This window comes from Ovis aries, chromosome 8, assembly GCF_016772045.2.
Source record: "Ovis aries strain OAR_USU_Benz2616 breed Rambouillet chromosome 8, ARS-UI_Ramb_v3.0, whole genome shotgun sequence".
Lineage (NCBI taxonomy): Eukaryota > Metazoa > Chordata > Mammalia > Artiodactyla > Bovidae > Ovis > Ovis aries.
Genome location: NC_056061.1, coordinates 86,502,630 through 86,525,614, shown reverse-complemented (window position 1 = coordinate 86,525,614; position 22,985 = coordinate 86,502,630). Strand labels below are relative to the sequence as shown.

At 48.3% G+C, this 22,985-nt stretch overlaps 1 long non-coding RNA gene across 1 annotated transcript; it reads right to left on the bottom strand.

Moving 5' to 3' along the window:
- Positions 1-17,803: 17,803 nt before the first annotated feature.
- LOC114116168 (uncharacterized) lies at positions 17,804-22,733 on the bottom strand. Its single transcript, XR_009601555.1, has 2 exons — positions 22,680-22,733; positions 17,804-21,573 (listed from the first exon to the last, which is right to left on the bottom strand). It is a non-coding gene; the product is annotated as an uncharacterized LOC114116168 (long non-coding RNA).
- Between the last annotated feature and the right edge of the window lie 252 nt (positions 22,734-22,985).

Here is a 22,985-nt window from a genome sequence, read left to right as displayed (position 1 = left end):
GGCACCCTCATTGGGTGCTGATTCCCTAGCAGTATAATTTTGTTTATCTCCTCTTAATCTCCATGATGACTGTAAACCCCTAGAGGTCAAGGATTATGGCTCCAAATCTATATTCTTCAATCCTCAACACAGCGCAATATCTGATCCACAGAAGGGACAGAAGTGCTGAGTGAATGAGCGATCTGCCAGTCTATGCTAGTGCCAAGGATGGTGATGAGCCCTCCGAGAAGCAAAACAATTATCCTCTCACCTAAGATCACTGTGCAGCTCAGCCACTGACATCACCTCAGGACTGCCATGTCACTTGATGGCTGCTTGAAAAATAACTCTGCCAACAAACCCAGATTTCATCACTTGGTCATAGTAACAGTAGTAACAATAGAGTATGACAGTGGCTGGGTCATGAGTGTCTTTGCCAAGTTCTGCCAGGTGTTTTCATTCTAATTGCTAATCCTCCTAATATTTCTACACGCTTATGTCTTATTATTCCCAAGTTATAGGTGGGAAAACTGAGGCTCTGAGAGATTAATTCACAAATTCAGCATCCGGGCAGCTCTAGGATTAGATCTAAAGCAGTTAGACTCCAGACCCTAATCATTGCCCTGTCTTTGGTTTTCCAAAGTTTATTCTTATGGATGATTCTCAAGAAGTGGTTGTTTAAAATCTGAATGGCCTCAGGGTTCCAGATGAGCAGGCTACCCACGCCCCGTTGCAGTCTTTGTCACTTCCTATCACAGCAATGAACCTCCAATTCTATCAAAATATGGGAAAAATCATTTTGACGCTGCATTTGCATATCCAAGGACTGGAGGATGGTTCGTATAATCAAATTATGTAGAGTTGTAAAAAGGGAGCATCGTTTAAATAGCTTACAAAATTACTTTGAAGACGTACGTTAAAATCTAAGGAATCCATCGCCTCCGAGATCTTTACAAAAGTGAAATGCTAATTGATTATGACAGCTTTGTCTCCATCCCGGGCACTGTTCTCCATTTCTACTCTGTCACTATCTCAGCTCCAGCATCGCTGAGACCTCGGCCCCTCTTCTGGCCCCACTCATGCCATGAGAAACAGCAGATGGAATTAATGCACGGCTGGCTTCCCCCATCTCCCTATAGTTGATCAAAGGAGCAGTCTGGGGAAAAAAAAAACAAAAAACAAAAAAACCAGCACCCTGGAAGTTGCTGAAATTCTGATTTCTTTCCACAGTTTTATGGATTTTATAACTTATCTTTTATTAACTCTGCAAGGTCTCTGGTTCTCAGCATCTGTTTGTGGCATCTGTGGAGAAAGATAAATCCTATTTTTCATGCCACGGAACCAAATTTAAGAGACAGACAAACGAACAGGCCTTGGTAGGAGGGGCCAGCAGCGCATTCCTCTTCCTGTCCTGCTGTCCTTGGCCCCTCCGGGACCTTGCGCCCACAGGGAGGCAAGAGAAGGTCCCTTCTCACCCACCTGGTTTTGTCAGAGGCTGGTTGGTAACCATAAAAAAACTCCTCCGCATCATTTACAATTTCTCAGACTTAAAAGAATTGTGCCTGGTCACCCAGACCCATGATTATATATCAGGGAACTTCATTATAATAATAGCTATGGTGCTCCAACTTCTTTAAACCCTCAACCGTTCGATTCAGCCTCTTTGGCTCCATAACTGTTTGTAAGATTAATAGACTCCAAGGCATAACTGACTCTCCCACTGGGGAAGAAAAAAGAGAGAGATCCAATCCTACCCTCACAAAAGTGGCCCTGCCATCAGAAGACAGTGTCTGTATCCCTGACACCAAGGTGCAGAGGGGTGCTGGGGAGTGGGGTCGCCCTGCAGAGGGTAGTCTGGAATGCTCTCCTTTCGCAATGTCTTGACTGGACTTCGTGGAAAATAGACTTAATTGCCGAGCCCGTGGGACGGAGCCAGAGCTGAATCGGGGCAGGGAGGTTTCAGCCTGGGCTAGGAGGTACACCCAAGGACAGTGGGGTCCCAGCAAGGAAGGTGGTGGATGGACTAGGCTTCCAGTTTGGTGTCAGTGGAGCCTGGAGGAGAGAGATGCCTGCAGCTCCCAGTCCCGGGAGCTTACACCAGTACCTACAGAATGACCTCTCCTGTAGGACATGGGAGCCCGTTTTCCAGGCTGGTGAGGAGGGCAGGGCGAGCCTTCCCAAGTCTCAGAGCCAGGGGGTCACCGGGGTGAGCCCTGGAGGGTCAGGACATGCTTCTCGAAGTTGACGGTCTCAGGAAATGACAGCCATGATGAGCGGACCAGAGAGGAAGCTGCTGTGACGGAGGAAGGCCAGAGGCAGGCTCCGGGGCTGCAAGCGCGCCTGGGCCGGGGGGCCAGGAGAGGGCCCCCTCCTCAGATCGTGCCCTCCGGGGTCCACACTCCACGGGGTGCAGTCCCTCCAGCGCAGGTAGCCGTCGGAACAGAGTGCGGCCTGCCACTGAGGCGGGACCTGACTGACGGAAGTCTCCCGGTGGAAACAGGAAGTGGAATTCTAATCGCGAGCCTGTCCTCTGCAGCTCCCCTAACGGGGCCGCTCCTCTCGGCTCCTGTAATGTCCCAGGGGACCGGGCCCCTTGCAGTCTCACTGAAACAAGCAGGGTGCACAGTGAGAGGCGACTGAAATAGAGACGGGCTTTCCCTTCTGCTCCTGGATGGGAGGACCCGCCACGGCTACCGGAGAGGTGTCTGGACGGACCGTTCCTTCGCGGGGCTTGTGCTTCCCTGCTTCAAATAACTGCCTTTAACAGGACATCCGTGGAATCTGCTTCTCCCTCGGCTCCCCCAAAACTCCCAAAGCAGATTGCGGAGATCAGTCTTCCCCCAGCCTCTGTTTCCTCTTAGCTGACCACCAGATGACCCTGGTGTGGAGAAGGAAGGTCGAGTGTTAGTCGCTCAGTCATGTCGGACTGTTTGCGACTCCATGGACTATAGTCCACCAGGCTCCTCTAGCCATGGGATTCTCCAGGCAAGAATACTGGAGTAGGTTGCCATTCTCTTCTCCAGGGGATCTTCCCGACCCAGGGATCGAACCCAGGTCTCCTGCACTGTGGGCAGATTCTATACTGTCTGAACCACCAGGGAAGCCTGAAGGAAAATCAGACCCATATTAATGTGGCTGTATTTCACACATAACTCAGTCCTTGGAAGAAAAGCTATGACAAACCTAGAGAGAGTATTAAAAAGTAGAGACATTACTTTGCTGACAAAGGTCTGTATAGTAAAAACTATGGTTTTCCCAGTAGTGATGTATGGATGTGAGAGTTGGACTATAAAGAAAGTTGAGCATTGAAGAACTGATGATTTTGAATTGTGGTGTTGGAGAGTCTCTTGGACAGCAAGGAGATCCAACCAGTCCATCCTAAAGGAAATCAGTCCTGAATATTCATTGGAAAGGCTGATGCTGAAGCTGAAACTGCCATACTTTGGCCACCTGATGGGAAGAACTGACTCATTGGAAAAGACCCTGATGCTGAGAAAGACTAAAGGCGGGAGGAGAAGAGGATGACAGAGGATGAGATGGTTGGATGGCATCACCGACTCCATGGACATGAGTTTGAGCAAGCTGTGGGAGTTGGTGATGGACAGGGAGGCCTGTCATGCTGCAGTCCATGGGGTCACAAGGAGTTGGACACAACTGAGGGACTGAACTGAATTCACGCATCTGCCCGGTAAAAGCTGGTGCCAAGGAACAAAGCCACGTCATAGACTTGTAATCATCCTTGTTCTTTAGACTTGAACCTTCTTCTGTTCCTCTCCACGAGACACTTTACCTGATGGATGTAAAGAGTTGCGTCCATACTAAGAGTTAGACACTTTATGTGAAGTCCCACCCGACTCCAGCCTCCAGGCATGTGAACCCTCCAGTTAATTCTTCCTTCTTATCATTTCCAGGGAAACAGAAGCAGGGCCTACCACAGAGGATGCCCAGGACCAGTTTATAGACTCCCAAGGACTATTAACCTTCTGGAGAAGGAAGAAAAAAAAAAAATACCCTTCTTGTGTCTAGGACATGCTGGGTGCTAATTTAATGTGGCAATGAGATAGAAGTCCTCTCAGGCTGCTGCCAACCTCACTGGATTGGAATGCCGTCTACTTAGCATAGAAGTCAAACAATTCCCTGGCAATAGATTGCCTTCCACTTGTAGGTCTACTAAATAAATAGAAAAGTAATTAACAGTGGGCGATGGCAGATATATCAGAGGGGATTTCATTACAGCAGAACAACAGAGGGAACCAGGAAGTCACTTTGTGTCCCAGCATCCGATGGGGCTCTCATGCTCCACCTCTGCAAGAGAAGAAATTTCAGAATTTCCTACCTTCACTTTAATCAACAGGGAAGAGAAAAATCTGAAATTAGTCCCCAAATAAATAATTCTCCTTATTGTTCCATTTAATTATTTTGGTCCTGGAACTTGTGGATGATTATACCTTTTTGTTGTATTTTTGCTTTTCTTCCTTCCTTCCTTTTTTTTTTCTTTTTTTTTTTTGGGGGGGGGGCTTGCCTATTAAATATCTGAATTTCAAAATGCTAGCTGAATGTCTCATTTTTATTCTTTCCTCCCTTTGGAAAATAAGTGGCATTATGTCACTTAGAACAGCAGGAAGGAATGAAATTTCATAGGAAGGAAATTTATACTCAGTTGGAAAAAGAAAAGATGTTGAAGGCATTTATTTTTGACCAGCTTTTAAAAAACATATTGGAAAGTACTAAATTCAATTTTGCATGTCCAGAATGGTATAACCTAATTTTAGCATATTAATTAACAATAAAAGTAGTGTTTTTGCCTCATACAAAGAAATAAAATAATTAACTTACTGAGGAAATGGGGTCATATGATTTTACTTTCCGAGGGTAATGAATGACATTGAACAACAGTAATGAGGTTTTGAAGAGCAACTCTGGCTACTGAGCCCTTTTGGAATTCTTTGCTAAATACCCAACAGCTGGCCAGTTTACCCTGTCTCCAAACATTCCTGTCTCAACCCAGACTAACCCACCTACACGTCAATGAGTCAAGCCTATGTTCCCCAGGAAGAATGCTGAGCAGCAGGGGCAGGTAAGTTTTTAGGATTCTCAAGGCTGACCTGAGTGTCTGAATGGTCCCTGAGTCAATAAACACTCAGGTGCTTTCTACTTGGGGGAGAAATTCCAACATCTTGTAGGTTTCCATATTTGGACATTTGAACTTGGAATATTTTGTCACGTTTTCACATAGCTTCATTCCCCAGGGGTGGGGAAAAACCTAGTCTTTCAAGTGGTTATTACAGAGCTAAGTGCATAAATATGCATGAGAGGTCATTATCACCACGAGATGATACTTAAAAGGTTCGAGTGTCTCTTACTAAGATTTTTCAACTTGTTCGGTGACAATAAATCAAAGTCTCCAGTTTTTGGTTGCTGAACTTTGCCTTTGATGATTCCTTCAAAGTTTTCAGGAAAATGGTTTCTGAGCCCTGAGTGGCACTCGAGCGTCCAATCATTCATGAATTTGACAGATGTTTAAGGAGATCTTTAATTGTCAGTGTCTATGTTTCATGCAGAAGGGCCACCTTTGGAGCACTGTAGTCAGTCCTCTCCCCTGGAGGAGGAAATGGCAACCCACTCCAGTATTCTTGCCTGGAGACTCCCCATGGACAGAAGAGCCTGGTGGGCTACACTCCATAGGGTCGCACAGAGTCGGACATGTAGTCAGATAGAAGCAACTTAGCACACAGTCAGTCCTCTGAAGATCAAGTAACAGAATTTCTAGATTTTAGAGCTTGAATAGAGGTTTGGAGAAGTGAAGTCACTTGTTCCAGGGGACATCTTGTCCCATGGTAAAGATTGGAAGTAGGATGTGACCCCTAGGGCAGGCCTCTGACCAGTGAGTCTGCAAAGCTTGGGGTCCAAAGTGCAGAATCACCCGGGGAACCATGATAACAAGAGCTGCATTTTGACTCACTTCTGACTTCCAGAACTTGGTATTTCAATGGTGAAATCATATGTAGAATGATCAGAATCAGAATGACTCTTCAACATGATATTCCCATTCACTAGTGACTTCAGCTCAACCCTGGGTATGCGGCAAGTTCCCTCTTGGGGAAGATAGAATTTCTGTCTTCAGGATCAGTCATCCCTGTGGCCCAGATCTCTGTGGGAAACAGAGAAAAGATGATGGAGCTGGGGAGAGGGGACAGCCCCTCCCAGAGCCTCGCTCCTTCTCTCTCTTGGTGGGCGGGAATACTACTCGTATAGTCCATGGGGTCTGGCTATGCTGCTTGTCCCACATTTATAAAGAAAACAATTTACAAACAATTAACAAAAACAACTCTTTCTTAAATTTTTCCTTGTGGGCTCCTGGTCTCTGATTTATAGGCCAAATCTTTGGAAAGCAGAGCAAGTAGAATCCAGGGTGACAGGCATCTCTCCACCAGGAACTGATTTATGGTCTGATGGAAACATCTATGCTATTTCACACTGGGTTTTCCCTGAGTCCTAAGGCTGACCTTGCTTAAGCATGTTGCAGTGAAAGGGAAGTGTGTGAAAAACAGAGCCTTGACATTTATCTGGAGAAAACTCTAATTCAAAAAGATACGCTCAAAGATTGCAGCACTATTTACAATAGCAAGACATGGGAGCAACTTAAGTGTCCATCAACAGATAAATGAATAGAGAAGATGTGGTACACATATACGATGGAGTATTACTCAGCCATAGAAAGAATGAGATGAGGCCATTTGTAGCAACATGGAAGAATCTAGAGACTGTCATACTAAGTGATGTAAGCCAGAAAGAGAAAGATGAATACCATACAATATCACTTATATGTGGAATCTAAAACAATAATACAAATGAACTTATTTACAAAACAGAAATAGACCCACCCACATAGAAAAAAAAAACAAACCAAAAACTTATATTTACCAAAGATGAAAGGTGTGGAGAGTGATAAATTAGGAGTTTGGGATTAACAGACACATACCACTATATATAAAACAGATTGAAAAAGCAAAACAAAACAAGGACCTACAGTAAATAAAAGGGAACTTATTCAACATCTTGCAATAACCCATGATGGAAACAAATATAAAAAAGTATATATGTATATATATTATATATATATATAAAATATATATATATACATATGGGGGTTTTCATATCTGTGGGCTTCCCTGGTGGCTCAGATGGTAAAAAATCTGCCTGCAATGCGGGAGACCTGGATTCAATCCCAGGGCCGAGAAGATTGCCCTGGAGAAGAGAATGGCAACCCACTCCAGTATTCTGGTCTGGAGAATCCCATGGAGAGAGGAGCTTGGCGGGCTATAGTTCATGGGATCACAAAGAGTCAGACACAACTGAGTAATTAACACTTTCATTTTTTCATATATACAGACACACACACACACACACACACACACACACACACACCTGACTTTGTTGTGCACCAGAAACTAACACAACACGGTAAATCAACTACTTCAAAAACAAATAACTGAGGATGCAGCATGCTTGGGGCTGGTGCATGGGGATGACCCAGAAAGATGTTATGGGGAGGGAGGTGGGAGGGGGTTCATGTTTGGGAATGCATGTAAGAATTAAAGATTTTAAAATTTAAAAAAAAAAAAAAAAAAAAAAACAAATAACTGAACTGACAGGGAGGCCCGCTCCACGGGCAGAGCCCCAGAGGAAGTGTTGCCTTTGTAACCTGCTCAGGAAAGCTCTTCGCTTCCCTGGTGGCTCAGAGGTTAAAGCATCTGCCTCCGATGCGGGAGACCTGGGTTCGATCCCTGGGTTGGGAAGATCCCCTGGAGAAGGAAATGGTAACCCACTGCAGTATTCTTGCCTGGAGAATCCCATGGACAGAGAAGCCTGGTAGGCTACAGTCCACGGGGTCGCAAAGAGTCGGACACGACTGAGCAACTTCACTTTCACTTTCAGGAAAGCTCTTCAAGGCTGGCTTTCCCACACTCAGGTTTGTTGTTACCGAAGCTGACACATTTTAAACCTGACTTCTGTTCTACACCATCGTTTCACCCATCACGTGACCCCGGAGACGCTCGAGAGGAACAGGCACCGTGAGGGCCATGTGCAACTGCCTCTGTCTCCTCCACTTCAGAGCCGAGGGAACTCGGATAAGTGACCTCGTTTCTGAGAGGCTCAGTGCCCCATCTGCAAACCGGAGGTGATCCTGCCCACCCTGGCTCCCAGGAGCTCAAGGGTAGAGGTGATTACGCACAGAGCGCTGGGTCCTGGGAGGTGTTCACCCAAGGCTTTCCAGACTTCTTCCCAAGTTGTGTCTGAACTCACTTCAGTCATCCCCAATAATCATTTATCTTATTGAAAACTCAGTTCATGTATCTCTTTATTGTTTTATTATTTCCTTTCCACATTTTATTGTATTGTCTTTATTTCAACGTTTTTTTTTTAAAGCTGCCTCTTTTCATATTGAATTTTATGTGTGTCTTGATTTGAGTTTCCAAGGGATGAGTTTCTTTTGCAGACTCTCTTATCAATGCCATGTTTCTACCTTAGAAGCCCAGGAAGCTTGCTGACGGACTAACAGAATGATCAAAATGTCCCAAACCCAAGTTTTCTCTTTCATTTTAAATAACTCACAGTCTTCCCCAAACCCCAGAACTGCGGAGTCAGGTGAGACCTCCAAGATCTGGGTGGGCCAGAGGGATGACCAGGGCTAGAGAAACATGCTAACCGATGGAGATGCAGAAATGGCCCGGGAAGCAGTACCGCAGTACTGCCTGACTCATGGACAGATGCTCACCGTGTGGACTTGCTCGTTTCCCCGGGATGGCGTTCCACTGTGCTCTGGGCTGCCCTCAATCCTTTTGGGAGATAACTTGTCTCTTCCCTGGTAACCACTGTGTACTTTCTGTTCGTGATTCTTCCTATATTTACTTTTATCCACATGTTTTGCTCAGAATCTTGTTTCAAGTGCTGACCTTACACCTTTGCCTAAATGACTTGCAAACACATGTGGATATAAATATCAGTATCAGACTGGGTTACTCTCCCCATGGACATGTACTTATTTACTCATCTTTTGCAAACTAAACATCTCCTCCCATGCGCACCCCTCCATTCTATCATCAGCTTTGAGTTATTCATCCAACTAGCATTTGCTGAGCTCCTGAGTCATTCATCCAACTAACATTTGCTGAGCTCCTCCAAGGCATCGGGCTCTGAGCTCGTGTGCTAATTCTCTGCTTTCTGTTTTCCTTTTCAACCCTCAGAAGTCCTTCTTACCACTGTGCTCCGAGGTGCCCACACAAAATATAATATCCCATGACAGGATGTCTTTCCATGTGCAAACCAAAATAGCCCTGGCCTTTGTGCGGCTGTATTCCTTTCTAAACTCGTCCTGACACAACGTCTGGTCTCACCTCTCACACATTTTTGCCACTTTCTGGCACACGTTGTGAGGTGCTGTCATAGATCTAAGTTGATTTTTTTTGGCCTCTTTATTTGTGAGCTTTGGATCCATTCACATGTTTCTCCTCCCCACGATTTGAATTGCGTCCCTGGTGGGAAGTCAGATGCTTGCTTTTCAATCCCTTTTCCTTCTGCTAACAAAACTGTTAAGGAAAGGTTAGCCTCACTTGGAAAAGAGGCTCAATGACATTTTAATAAAGTGACCACTTAGATAGCCTTGTTTTAAATGACAAACTCTCCCTTTGAAAAAATTTGGAGCTGAATGAGATCTGAGAATTCTCATTCAGTCTAAACTCCTGCGGGGAGTGTGTGTTGAGTCAGGTTTAGAATCCGGGCCTCTGGACTCAATTCAGTGGGGCAGGGGGGAGGTTCCTTTTAAATATTATCTTTTCTTTTTTTTAATCAAAAATATATATGCAGGAGGGTGGGAAGGAGGTTTGAGAAGGAAGGGACATATGGACACATATAGCTGATTCATGTCCTTGTGCAACAAAAATTAACACAACACTGTAAAGCAGTTATACTCCAATAAAAAATATAGATGCAAAATAAAGACCAGAAGGTAAACCGAAGACCATGCCGATCAAGCACGTTTCAGCACCCTGCGGCCCCTAAATGTGCGATTCCTCCCAGACACCTTAACCTCTGAGGGGCGTTCTTTCATTCCCAGGGATCCCTCCAGCTCACCCTGGTTCAGCTGTCCTCCGAGCCCGACAGAACCCAGGTCTCTCTTCCCAGCATGCTAATCTCTCGTGATCACAGTGGGTCTGCTGTGGTTTGTCATTGGCAGCCAGGCCCGCTAATGTTGCCTGAGTCTGTCTGAATGTCTCTCTTGATGGGGATTATGTTTTATTTTTGGACAGCCCTCATTGTTAGAAAGTTTTCCTGCTAATCGCACAAAACTCTGCCTTCCTCTGCTGTCCTCACCAGGGGTCCATTTTGCTCTGTGACCTTGTGCACACACAGTGCTCTGGGGCTGAGCCACAGACGACTTTGACCTGAGCAGTCTCTCCTGGCCCCTCTTTCTCCTGGCCCTAGATCTGGGCTCTCCTGACCTCCGACTTCCCTTGCTCCAACTCCACTTTCAGTTTTGCACCGAAGCTTTGTCATGAGCGACCCAGTGGGGCGGTCCTTCCAGCTTCTTCCAGGACATGACCTCCAGTGTGGAACCCTGGCCTCCTGGAGCTCTGGCCTGCCCCCACCCTCACTCGGTCTCAGGGGTTTGGGAGCGATCCTCAGATGTGCAGGTCTCAGTTCTGTCCCCTGGAGTGGCCCCGGGTACATCTAATCCCTGGTAGTATTTTAGGAACATGACCCCATGCCTCTTGTTCGCTCTCCCGGGCACTCTTGCAGAGGGTGGATAGAAGCGCCTGCATGCGTAGTCTGACCTGTGCAAGGCCCCAAGCCACTTCCCTGCCTTGGCTGGAACAAGCTGTTTCAGCGCTGCCGGCTCCAGCCATGGGCTTTGTTCAGCTGCATGTCCACACCCCGGGCTTGCGGTCAACTGAACAAGTCCACGCCGTCCCCTCTCCTACAAACGGCTGTTCAGCCTGGTCCCTACTATTCTCGACTCACCTGTTTCCAAACCCTCATGCATTCTGTTCATTCCTATTTTGCTTGGATTCCTTATTCTGGCACCTGATGTCTTTATGAATCTTGACTCTTTCATGGGCCTTTACTTTTCCAAGCTTTCATTGTGCACGGAGTTTAATATGTGAAGATTCTGTGCTTCAAAAGCATAGATGAAAGTGAGCGGTCGGGGTGTGGGTTCACAGCTCTGAAGCAGTTTCGCACGTGCACTGGGATCAAGTAGAGACGTGGTGGGTGGTGGGTGGCGGAAGCCAGGTTTCCCCAGCGGGGATGGGAGGTTGTGGATACATGGTGTGGAAGAGGGGCTAGATTAGGGCCAGAGACCTCGGGGTGAGCTCAGGTGCAGCCTAGCACAGATGCTAAGGGATGGATTCTGAAGCACTGATAGACTTGTGTGCACACACAAGCTAGCTTCCATACATACATTTCCCGGCTCTGTTGGTTGAGGGGGGCCCAGACATAGGGACATTCCAGGAGCAGGAAGCCCACGCAGGGTCCACTACTTGGTTTCGAAATGTAGTTCTCTGATAAAAAGCACCCGGGCTTTTGGGAGAAAGGGCTCGTTCCAGGACTGGGTCAGGGAAAATGGAAGATGAGCCTGAGCCATGTTGTAGCCGCAGAAAGTGAGGAAGTGCTTCCTTCACCACAAGTCAGGAGCACGTCAAAGGGACACATGCGTCAACCCAAGGCCACCTCAAAGCTCTGGAATAGCCAGAGTTGTCCTGATGGGAGCAAAAGCAAATAGCACAGTACTGCATTATAACGCAAAGTCCAAAATGCACCTACCCAAGTCTGTGTGGACATAAAGAAAATATATACAGAGACAGGAGGCAAGGGACGAGCACCCTTACAGATCAGCTCCAAATAATTTACACAGACACCCCCAGCCCAGACCTCTGGACTTAGTGACTTGTTTACAAAGAAGGAGTTCTGGAGGAGGGGACAATGTCATTCCTCCTGGACAAGCCTGACAAGCGCTCCTGGGGTTAGGTGATTGCGTTCCTGTCATCATTTACACATCAGGGAGGCAGCGCACGCTCTTGATACGCTGTGATGAGAACGGCCCTTCACCTCTGTGTTCTCTCCCCTCTCCCCAGATCCATTAACTGTGGTCTATTCATGAAGAAACATCAGGAAAAGCAAATGGAGAGACTCTACAGAACAGCTGACCAGCGATGCTCAAAACTGTCAAGCCATCAGCAATAAGGAAAGACTGGGGACTGTCACGGAGCATAGGAGGCTGGGGAAAGATGACAACCAAATTTAGTACCTATGCATGTTTTCTGTATCTAAAATGCCTTCTCCTCCAAATGGTTAAAAATAAAAATAAAGGAAAGGCACATACATAACTTTAAAATGGTATTCAACAGGCAAGCACAAGGGATCTGATATTCTGTTAGTGACCGCTTGCTGGATGGTGTTGGTCCAACATCATCTACTGCTTTTGGGCTGATCACAGAGCTCCCTTCTTGTGGGCATGATGGCCCCCACCCATGACTGGACTCTCCCCAGTCAACGAAGCTGGGACTTTACCCCATGGTATGTGGGTGTGGCAAGCTCCAGAACTCTACACTTCCAAGGCTGTGGCATTCCACTGTGCTTATCCAGACGAAGACCAGCCGTGACTTTTCCCTTAATTACCATCTTCACGGGTGTTCCCTCCTACCTAAGGCAAAGTGGAGGCTCCACCCAACTCCACTACATCCTCCTTGGCTCCGCCCACCCTTGAGATTCTGTTACCGCCCCTGCTACCCTGCTTGTCTGGGGCTGTGTGTGCTCCCGGGTGTGCCTGCCTGCCTCCCTCCCAGACACTGACCCACGTTCCTCCCACACCTCATCACACTCCCTGAAGAAGCTTTGGAAACTTCAGGGACTCGGGACTCCAAGACACTCCAACTATTTCAGCAACTCCTTGACATTTATGAACAGCGATAAAGAATATATGTGTTCCTCTGTTTCTGCCATTCTTGTTTTCAGGACTTGATTGGAACATAAGCTCTTTGGGTTCAGGGTCTTTTTAAGGACGTCATGTTTTATTTTTATATATGGGTTTGGCAAAGCGTTATTTGGGCAAATTTTCCCCTCTATGTTGCTTGGTGAAGTATTGATTGAGCATGTGAGTGTCTAATAAGGAGCAATGTTAGTTTCTTCAGTTTGTCTTTACATGGGCAACAGTTTCAAGCACCTCCTCCAACCTGCCCCTTCCCTACAACAAGGACCCATGTTGCTTGGATCTTCGTTGAGGCTTATCCTCCACCCTGTGGCTTCTGTCTAACTGTCTCACCCGAGGTCTCATCTGCCAACCTGAGGATTACCCAAATGGGTTTGAATCCACTGCACAAACAGAGATCCATAAAGCCCCTCATGAGAGGCCTTGCTGAAGAGCGTAAGACTCAGTGTCTACACCACTGCCTGGCCTGTGAGCTCACTAATGCTCTCACAGAAGCTTTTAGGTTCCCGAGCAGAGCTTGTCCTCAGAAAGCCCAATCCCCTCTTCAAAACCCTGCTCTTCTCAGATGTCAGCTTAGAAAGAAATTGTCATAGCCTTTCTGTTTCTTTCTTGATCACACTCACCCAGCTCCCCCGGCCCTCAGCATGCGTCGGTCTCTCTCTGATTTACCCAGGGCCATCCTCAGAGCCCGCTCCCCTTTCTTATTTCAACATCGCCCCCGTTGGTCCTTTCCTTTCCAAGTGTTCACATGAGAGAGTCATGGTGTTTCTCAATCCTCTGCCTGCGATCCGAGCCCACGACGTGGGGCAGGGATGAGGGGAGGGATGCAAGGAGGAAAGCGCCCGGGTCTCACTGGACGGCCTGGGGTCCTGGCTGCTGTGAGAGGGAGCCCCTGTGGGTGCGTGGCTGGGGTGTGACAGTGCGTGTTGATGGTGTGCATGTGCTCGTGTGTGTGCCTACATTTGTGAGTGTGTATATGTATAAGGCAGTGTGAGTGGATGTGTGTGCTTGTGTGCCTGTCCATGTATGTATGCGTGTATGTGTGAAACAGTCTCAGTGTGTGTGTGTGTAAACAGGGTGTGTGTTGGCCTCTGTGTGTGTATGTGTGTGAGATGGAGTGTGTGTGTGTCTGTGTGTGAGGCACTGAGTGTGCGTCTGTGTGCCTGTTCATGTATGTAGGTGTATATGTGTGTGAGACAGTGTGAGTGTGTGTTTGTAAGAGTGAGTGTGTGCATATTGGCCTATGCATGTGTATGTGTGTAAGGCAGTATGTGTGTCTGACCGTGTATGTATGTGTGTATGTGTGTGAGATAATGTGAGTGTGTGGTGGAGAGGATCACACACCAGCTTTGGAGAGGCCGGGTCCAGTCGGCTGGGACCAGAGGCCTCAAGAGGCCTGTGGTGAGCAGGCTGGGTGAGGGGCTGGGGGCAGGTAGGGAGGAGGGGGTGGGGAGGTGGGGAGGTGAGGGGCGTGTGGGGAGGTGGAGGGGCAGGGAGGAGGGCCTCGGGGCATCCTGAGGCGCAGACTTCCTCCCCCTCGGCCCCCGGCCGCAGCAGGGAACCGCTGCACACAGCACCCCCCAACTGGTCAAGAATCTGGCCTCCGTGTGTCCACATTCTGCTCTTTGCTGCCCCCAGACCCTGCCTGGAGCCCCGACTTCCTCACGTGTGAAGTGGGGCCACTACCAACTGCAAATTGAACGCAAGCTGCGGGAGGACTGGATGAGACGGAAAATGCCTGGCACGGGGCTTGGCTAGGGAGAAGCACTTTACCATCAGCGAGAGCTGCTCTCTACAGAGCCCTCGGCGTGTATCACCTCTTTGCATCATGTATACAATGTCTGTAACTACAAATCAGTGCCTGTCCTTATTTTTCTTCAAAATTGAAGAAATAATATTTTATTGAGATAAAATTGATTTTTTAAAAATTTTTACTGAAGTGTAGTTCATTTAAAAGCGTATCATTTTTAACTTTCCTCTCTCTCGTAGGTGGTCCTGGTGTGTAGGAAATGTTCAACCTTGTGCGGACCTGATCTCTGTGCTCCCCGTGCTAAAACACTGCTTTGATCGACCTCTGGATGCCTTGACTTATTGGCTTTGAATTGATCTATTGATTTAATAGAAGTCATTTTTCATGCTCACTGGGTCTGGATAAAGCAGTCAGGTTAGCTCCGGTTTGGCCAACATCATCAATAATAGATGTTTTCCTGATTCTGTTGGGTGATTCATTTCCACGGCATAAACACAGGAAACCTCTGTCAACATCACGGCGCTGGTATTTCTGCACAGAACCAGAGCCCCCGCCCCGTCCAGCGGATCCCGTCCACCTGCCCTCTTCATGTTTGGGAATAGCTACCCCTCACCGCTTCATCTCAGGAAGGGCCCCCAGCCAACTGCACTCCTGAGGGCAGAGGCCTGTGGGGCTGGGGTCAGCAGAGCCCAGGGCGACGTGGCCACCCTCCCTGCCTGCAGCCCCTTCCACGCCCCTCAGCCCAGTGACCAGCTGAGTAAGCGCCCTCCTGGCAGGTCAGCACCTCATTGAGAAACAGTGGAAATGAGGTCATCAGCAGTGGAGATTCACTTCCTCTGCACATTTGCAGCCAACCAGGAAAAAAAGAAAAGAGCTACACGTTGAGCCCGAGGGTGTCGGAAGGCCGTCATGATTTTAATTCTTGCTAACAAAGCCCAGAGCACACGTGCCTCACAGATGTGCAGAGCGGCACACGTGCGCACACCAGCCCCAGGACACCTGCTGTCCTAGCTCCATCCACCCAGAATCTGCTGTCCAGCCAGGTTCCCGGAAGTGTGGCCACTAGGAGACAATGCCTCTGGGTCTCAGGTCCAGGAGCTGGCGGGATTTTGTGCTTCTAAAAGCCTTTAGTCCCAAATCTCAAGGGTTTGATTTTGTTTTTGTTTTGTTTTTTAAACTTTTTATTTTATATTAGAGTAGAACCAGTTAGAGTCTGCAGGAGGGCATGGCAACCCACTTTGGTATTCTGGCCTGGGAATCCAATGCACTGAGCAGCCTCATGGGCTACAGTCCATAGGGTCGCAGCGACTGAGCAGGCATAGCTGATTAACAAGGTTGTCATAGTTTCAGGCAGACAGCAAAGCAACTCAGCTGTGCATATACATGTATCCAGTCTCCCCCAAACCTGCCTCCCTTCCAGGCTGCCACATAACACTGAGCAAAGTTCCCTGTGCTGCCCAGCAGGTCCTTGTTGGTCATCCGTCTTGAATACAGCAGCGTGTACATGTCTGTCCCAAACTCCCTAACTATCCCTTCCCCCCGTTCCTTCCCTCTTGGCACACTCTAAATCCACTCTCTAAGTCTGTACCACACCTCAAGGTTCTGTGCACAGCTCCTGACGGGGGTGGCAGGGCTGGGAGCTTCATGCCAATGCGGCATGTACTTTGGGGAAATGAAAGTTGGCCTCCAAGAATCAAAAAATAGGAAGTGAATCTAGCTGGCTGCGTTGGCTCTTCACCCCTTCACACCCTGGGCGCTGCCCTCGGGCACCGTCTAGACCCTCCAGTGCGGCCTCGGGACCAGTTGTCCTGTGTCTGGCACGTGTTTTCTGTGAGGCAGACCAGTGTCTGGGAACCACAGCCAGGAAACACAAGAATGAGGGTCTGATTTCCCTCCTGGCCCCCAGCACTGAACAGTTTCAGCTGAAAGGAAGAACAGCACTTTCTTTCTCATGACATTTTGAGGGTGAAAATGTCTCCTGGAGGCACTTCCTCACAAGGAGGATCTCCAGTCCTGAAATGCTGACCCACGTGAATCCCATTTAAAGCTCTCGCTGCCCTTAAAGTTCCTGTACTGACATCTTCTATTTCCCCCTTTCTCACAGCTCTAGTCTTCTCCATGGAAAAGAAAGCTACTTCTCTTAATAATTAATTACTGGAGCTATTTAAGGCATTTGGAGCTCTAATCAGAAACCTCAGCCTTATCACTTTTTGCCAAAGTGAGCTCCATTATTAGTTGATTTCCACTGGTCTGAAACTTAAAGAAAACCTGATGAAATATTCCTCTGAGCCTGAATTTAAGCTCCGTAACAATTTTTGACTCTGCAAAAAAAAAAAAAGTCCCTTAATAATTATATAGGGAGTTGCTAATAGTTCACACCCTCACATTCCCCAAATTCCTATGCAAATTACATAAATGGAGCCCAGGCGCAGTTGCAGAATTGAATATTCAGGCTTTATTATCACGCTTATCTCCCCTGGACTCAGGGAAGACTCTGGTTCATTCTTCAGATATTCTGACTATAGCCATGTTTCCAATCCCAGGATGGAGAGTGTATCGTTAGCTATTTTGTGTCCACCCCCACCGCCCCCCGGAGAAGGCAATGACACCCCACTCCTGTACTCTTGCCTGGAAAAATCCCATGGGCAGAGGAGCCTGGTAGGCTGCAGTCCATGGGGTCGCTAAGAGTCGGACACAACTGAGCAACTTCACTTTCACTTTCATGCATTGGAGAAGGAAATGGCAGCCCACTCCAGTGTTCTTGTCTGGAGAATCCCGGGATGGGGGAGCCTGGTGGGCTGCCATCTATGGGGTCGCACAGAGTCGGACACGACTGAAGTGACTTAACAGCCACCGCCCCCGCCCTCCCTCCAAACCTCCACTCCTTCCGGCTCCCCAAACCCTTGAAATCTTCTGGAAGAAAAGTACAGGCTGAAATCCATTCTTGAAGATGCTTAAAAAGGGTCAAGAGTTCTGGTTCACCAGATGTTTCTTAGATGTCTTACCTTTGTTTGGCAACATTTTTGGGTATAGGATTGTGTCTCATTTTCACTCAGAGGGTGTTACAGAGAAGGAAAGCAAAGAGGTGAACTGAAATTTGTTTATTTTAATTAGAAAAAGATTCTTCATTTTCCAAGGCTTTGCCACAGCAGTGAATTTAATAGTATATAATTAACTCTAATGCGCTTATGATTTGATTTGCAAAATTTCTTTCAAGGTAGGTATTTTGGGGGAGAGAGAAGTTCAGGATTCCAGCCTGACCATGGGCTTTGATTCTGATGGTCCGCATGGTGGGAGGGATGAGGGGTGCTGGTGAAGGCTGGCTGACACAGGACCATGCCCTGTGTGTAATTCCTTAGGTGGGCTGAGTGGTGGCCCCCCAGAAGGGGAGCCTACAGGCACAGTGGCCCCCCAGCTTTGTCAAGTCTTCTCTGGGCTGCAGAGTTCATACATGAACGTGAGGATAACCTAGGAGAAGAGACAGGGCACTGGCGAATCAGCTTCTGTCTCACCTGAACATCTTAGCAGGTCTCAGCAGGCAGAGAGCTGGGAAGGACGGCTGAGGAGGTCACGTCAAAGGGGAGCAAAAAGGGAGGCACCGCTGACGGCTCACCATGGACCAAGGCCTCCTCTGCAACATGGAAGCAGATGTTGTGAGCCCACCTGGGCTGGACGGCTGGACAGCTGGACAAAAGCACATGTGTTTACTGCTAAAGGGGATCCAGCAAGAGGCCAACTGGACACAAGGCCGGGTGGAGGGCTTGCCTGGGGTAAAAGACACACCTGGGTTTGTTGGGAAAGAAAACTGGTCAATCCCTGTGACCTTCTTTCTCCAAATTTGCCAAATGTAGGCACTTGTCCTCCCTTCCTGGTCTCTGTGAGGATGTGGCACTGCATGTGCGTGCCCGGCCTGGGGTCTGGCACTGGGAGGTGCTCAACAGGCACTCAGTCGTGCCAACTCTTTGTGACCCCATGGACTATAGTGTGCCAGGCTTCTCTGTCCACAGGATTCTCCAGGCAAGAACACTGCAGTGGGTTGCCATTTCTTCCTCCAGGGGATTTTCCTGACCCGGAGATCAAATGCCCATGTACTGCATTGTCAGGCGGGTTCTATACCACCGAACTACCTGGGAAGTCCACTCAACACGTGGGTCTGTCATTAAGGTTTGGTGGGTCCTGGAGAAGCTCCTCAATCAAAGTTATCTTCCCCTCTGACCTACATCGATGAATGAAACTCCAGCCACCACTCGGTGGAGAGGTTGTGTCCTTTGAAGGGTCCTGTTTAAACACAAACCATGCTCCAGGGGCTGGAGAGAGGGCACTGGGAAAGAAACCCACTCCCAGCTGGAAACACCTTTGTTTGAACTGAGATTATCAGGTTAACCAGTCAGTTAATGAGCAGGGCTCCGACAGTTGGCAAACTGGCAGATGGGTTTGAAGGAGTGGAGTGAGAATGGGGCTAGGGGACGAGGGAAGAATCCTGACACCGGAGGGCTGACTGGCTGGCCAATGGCCTAGGGTTAGGGGGCCCGGAAGGAAGCTGGGATTGGAAGATGGTGGCTGGGGTGGGCCCAGTGGGGGAGGGGCTCAAGGAGCAAATTACCAAGATTCAGTGTTGTGAGACTCAGGGTGCACTTATTTTTAAATAGTAAATAGTTGCTTTCAACTGATATGCTCAGTTCAGTTCAGTTCAGTCTCTCAGTCATGTCCGACTCTTTGCGACCCCATGGACTGCAGCACGCTAGGCCTCCCTGTCCATCACCAACTCCCAGAGTTTACTCAAACTCATGTCCATTGAGTCAGTGATGCCATCCAACCATCTCATCCTCTATCATCCCCTTCTTCTGCCTTCAATCTTTCTCAGCCTCAGAGTCTTTTCAAATGAGTCAACTCTTTTGTGTGAGGTGGCCAAAGTATTGGAGTTTCAGCTTCAGCATCAGTCCTTCCAATGAACACCCAGGACTGATTTCCTTTAGGATGGACTGGTTGGATCTCCTTGCAATCAAGGGACTCTCAAGAGTCTTCTCCAACACCACAGTTCAAAAGCATCAATTCTTTGGCACTCAACTTTCCTTATAGTCCAACTCTCTCATCCATACATGAGTACTGGAAAAACCATAGCCTTGGCTATTGTTGGCAAAGTAATGTCTCTACTTTTTAATATGCTGTCTGGGTTGGTCATAACTTTTCTTCCAAGGAGCAAGATATGCTCAGTATACTGTTATTCAAACTCTGATGTTTCTCCAGGTGGAGAACCTTTAAATTTAAAGTGATGGGTCCACCTGTTAACCTGGAAAAAGTCCAACATATATACTATCTGTGTCAAAGGACTCTGGAAACTTGGGGAAAAAGAGTTTGGTAACTATTGCTGGGGTCGTGTGGAGGGAGGGCACTTACTTTTAATCTCTAGTGTATCATGGGAAAGGGTTTCTTCCTAACCCCCCAGATATGCCCTGAGACCCCTAAATACACCACGCAGTGATGGAGGCCCTCAGGCTCAGAGCACGTGCTGTGTCCGCATCATGGGGACCACTCCTTATCCGACCTTCGAGCGTGTTCTTTCCATACTCAAGGCTGCGATGCCAAATTATCCTCTGAGGGAACACCCAATGAGTCTTCCCAAACAGAGGATCCATTTTTTTTGTTGTAAGGAAACTTCTTCCTGTGTCTCCTACTACTTCCTAAATGAGGGCTAACAAAAAAGCTGCCAGGTGACTTGAAACTGTCTTTCTCAAACCTTGGCCTTGTGACTTCAGGGGCAGATACTGCTCTGTTGAACGGGGTGGAGGGCTTCTGGATCCATAGCATGCTTGATACTAGCAGGACCCTCGCCAGCTGTGGGAGCCACAAATGCCTCCATCGGTCTCTCTGGGGTGGAGGGAAACTGCTCCTGGCTGACAACCACTGACCTACAAAGGAGAAGTTGTCACCTCATGTGACAAGGCGTCCATCCGGAGAGAGCAGAGGCTCACAGAAGCCCCCAGGTTCCCCGGCTCCTCCTGAGCCTCGCCCACCATTTCCACTCGCGGCTTTTATCCCGACTGCGGCAGGACAGCCATGTTACCTTGGGCTCAGGAAGGGAAGAGGCGACCGGTGAAGAGCTGCCCTGGTCCTTCCGACAGCCCTCCCCAAGGAACTGTACTTGCACTTCCTTTTCTGGGTGTTGCAGCCACTTCCAGATCAAGGGACTTGTGGAAAGAGAAGTAATTCTCACTGGCCATGTTGCCACTTCAGCAGAAGCGAGGATTCTGTCACTAAGCATGAGGGGTTGAGTTGAGTACCCCGAGACCCCCTTCGTTAAGTTAAGCCCTGAGCACAAGGGCCTCACTTGACCAAAGAGTCAACTCATCCTTTTCTTTTTTTCATGTAAAACTGATTGAAAACAGACCCATCACAGGTGTGTTGGTGTTCAGTTGCCAAGTCGTATCAACTCTGTGACCCCATGGACTGCAGCACGTCAGGCCTCCCTGTCCCTCACTATCTCCAAGTTTGAAAAAGAAAGTGAAACTCGCTCAGTCGTGTCCAACTCTTTGTGACCCCATGGACTATACAGTCTATGGAATTCTCCAGACCAGAATACTGGAGTGGAAAGCTTTCCTGTCTCCAAGGGATCTTCCCAACCCAGGGATTGAACCCAGGTCTCCCGCATTGCATTGGAATGACCGCATTAGATTCTTTACCAGCTGAGCTATCAGGGAAGCCATCTCCAAGTTTGCCGGAGTTCAAATCCATTGAATTGATGATGCACCATCTCGCCCTCTTCTCCTCTCGCCTTCGATCTTTCCCAGCATCAGGGTCTTTTCCAATGAGTTGGCTGAGGTCCTTGGGTAGTCCTTAATCTGATGTGGCCAGAGTCCTTATGAAAAAGGATGTTTGGACACAAAAGTCAAGTGAATATGGAGGCAGAGATTGCAGTGACGGTGCTATGAGCCCAGGTCACAAAGATGGCCAGCAAACCACCCAGATCCTGGCCAGGGGCCTGGGGCAGATGCTCTGACTCATTCGCAGGACTAGGTCCACCAGGTAGCTCAGCTGGTAAAGAATCCTCCTGCATTGCAGGAGACCTGGGTTCGATCTAGGGGTTTGGAAGATCCCCTGGACAAGGGAAAGGTTACCCACTCTGGTATTCTGGCCTGGAGAATTCCATGGATGGCATAGTCCATGGATGGCATAGTCCATGGGGTCTTTCCATGGGGAAAGAGTCTGACACAACTGAGCAACTTTCACTTTTCACTTTCAGGCCCGCCAGGACAATCTGGGGAAATCTTCCCATCTCAAGACCCTTACCTTTATCATATCAGCAAAATCCTTTCTGCCACATGTGGTCACAACGTCATAAGTTCTGAGAATCAGGGCATGAACGTCCCTGAGGGGATGTTGTTCTGTCTACCAGTTTCCCGAAAAATATCCTTTCTTAATAAATAAATTCAGAAATATTGGGTTTAAGTAAAAGTTAAATAGGTTCCTTTATTGTACAAATTTTTGGATTTTTTAAAATGTCCTAATGTACATTATAGAACCCCAAAGAGAAATTTAATATGTAGTATTTCCTGATCTTATTTGACCAAAGATTCTACTCATCCTTTCCCCGCCCCCCAACATTTCGGGATAAAGTGGGAAAAAAGTCTCAGGAAACACGCTTTGGCCAAGTGGGGAAGAAGGCCCCGCAGGAGAAGGTTTGGGGTGCCGCTGCAATAGATGGTAGGGGCTCCTGCCCTGAGCTCTGTGTCCGCAGCCACCACTTGCTGCTGAGTGAGTGACAGAGCCCTGGGAGGAGGAATTAGGATCATTTAGGATCTGAAATTTCATCTTGGGAAATACCTGAGTAGGACCCGCCTGACCTCACCTCCACCCTCTGCGGCAGTGGAGAGGCCAGCCTTCGCCCACCTTTCACTCAGCAGGGGAACTGGGCGGCCTTCTGCTGGGGACCCCTGCTGTCCCCCCTCCTCTGCCCACACTCACCAGCTCTGCCTGCAGGCCCGCCCTCTAGGCTCGGATCATCAACAGCTGTCTCCCCAGAATATCCCTACAAGCCGCTCTAAACTAGATACATTTCCGGAAGGTCACCCAAAGGCGGGCTCTAGGCAGGAGGGCACAGCCCACTGTGAGTCACCAGGTGAAGCTGACGGAGAACCTTGGGTGGGCAGGCTTCTCTGCACACGTGCTGCGTGCGTGCTAAGTTAGTTCAGTTGTGTCCGACCCTGTGTGACCCCACGGACTGCAGCCCGCCAGGCTCCTCTGTCCATGGGGTCCTCCAGGCAAGAATAC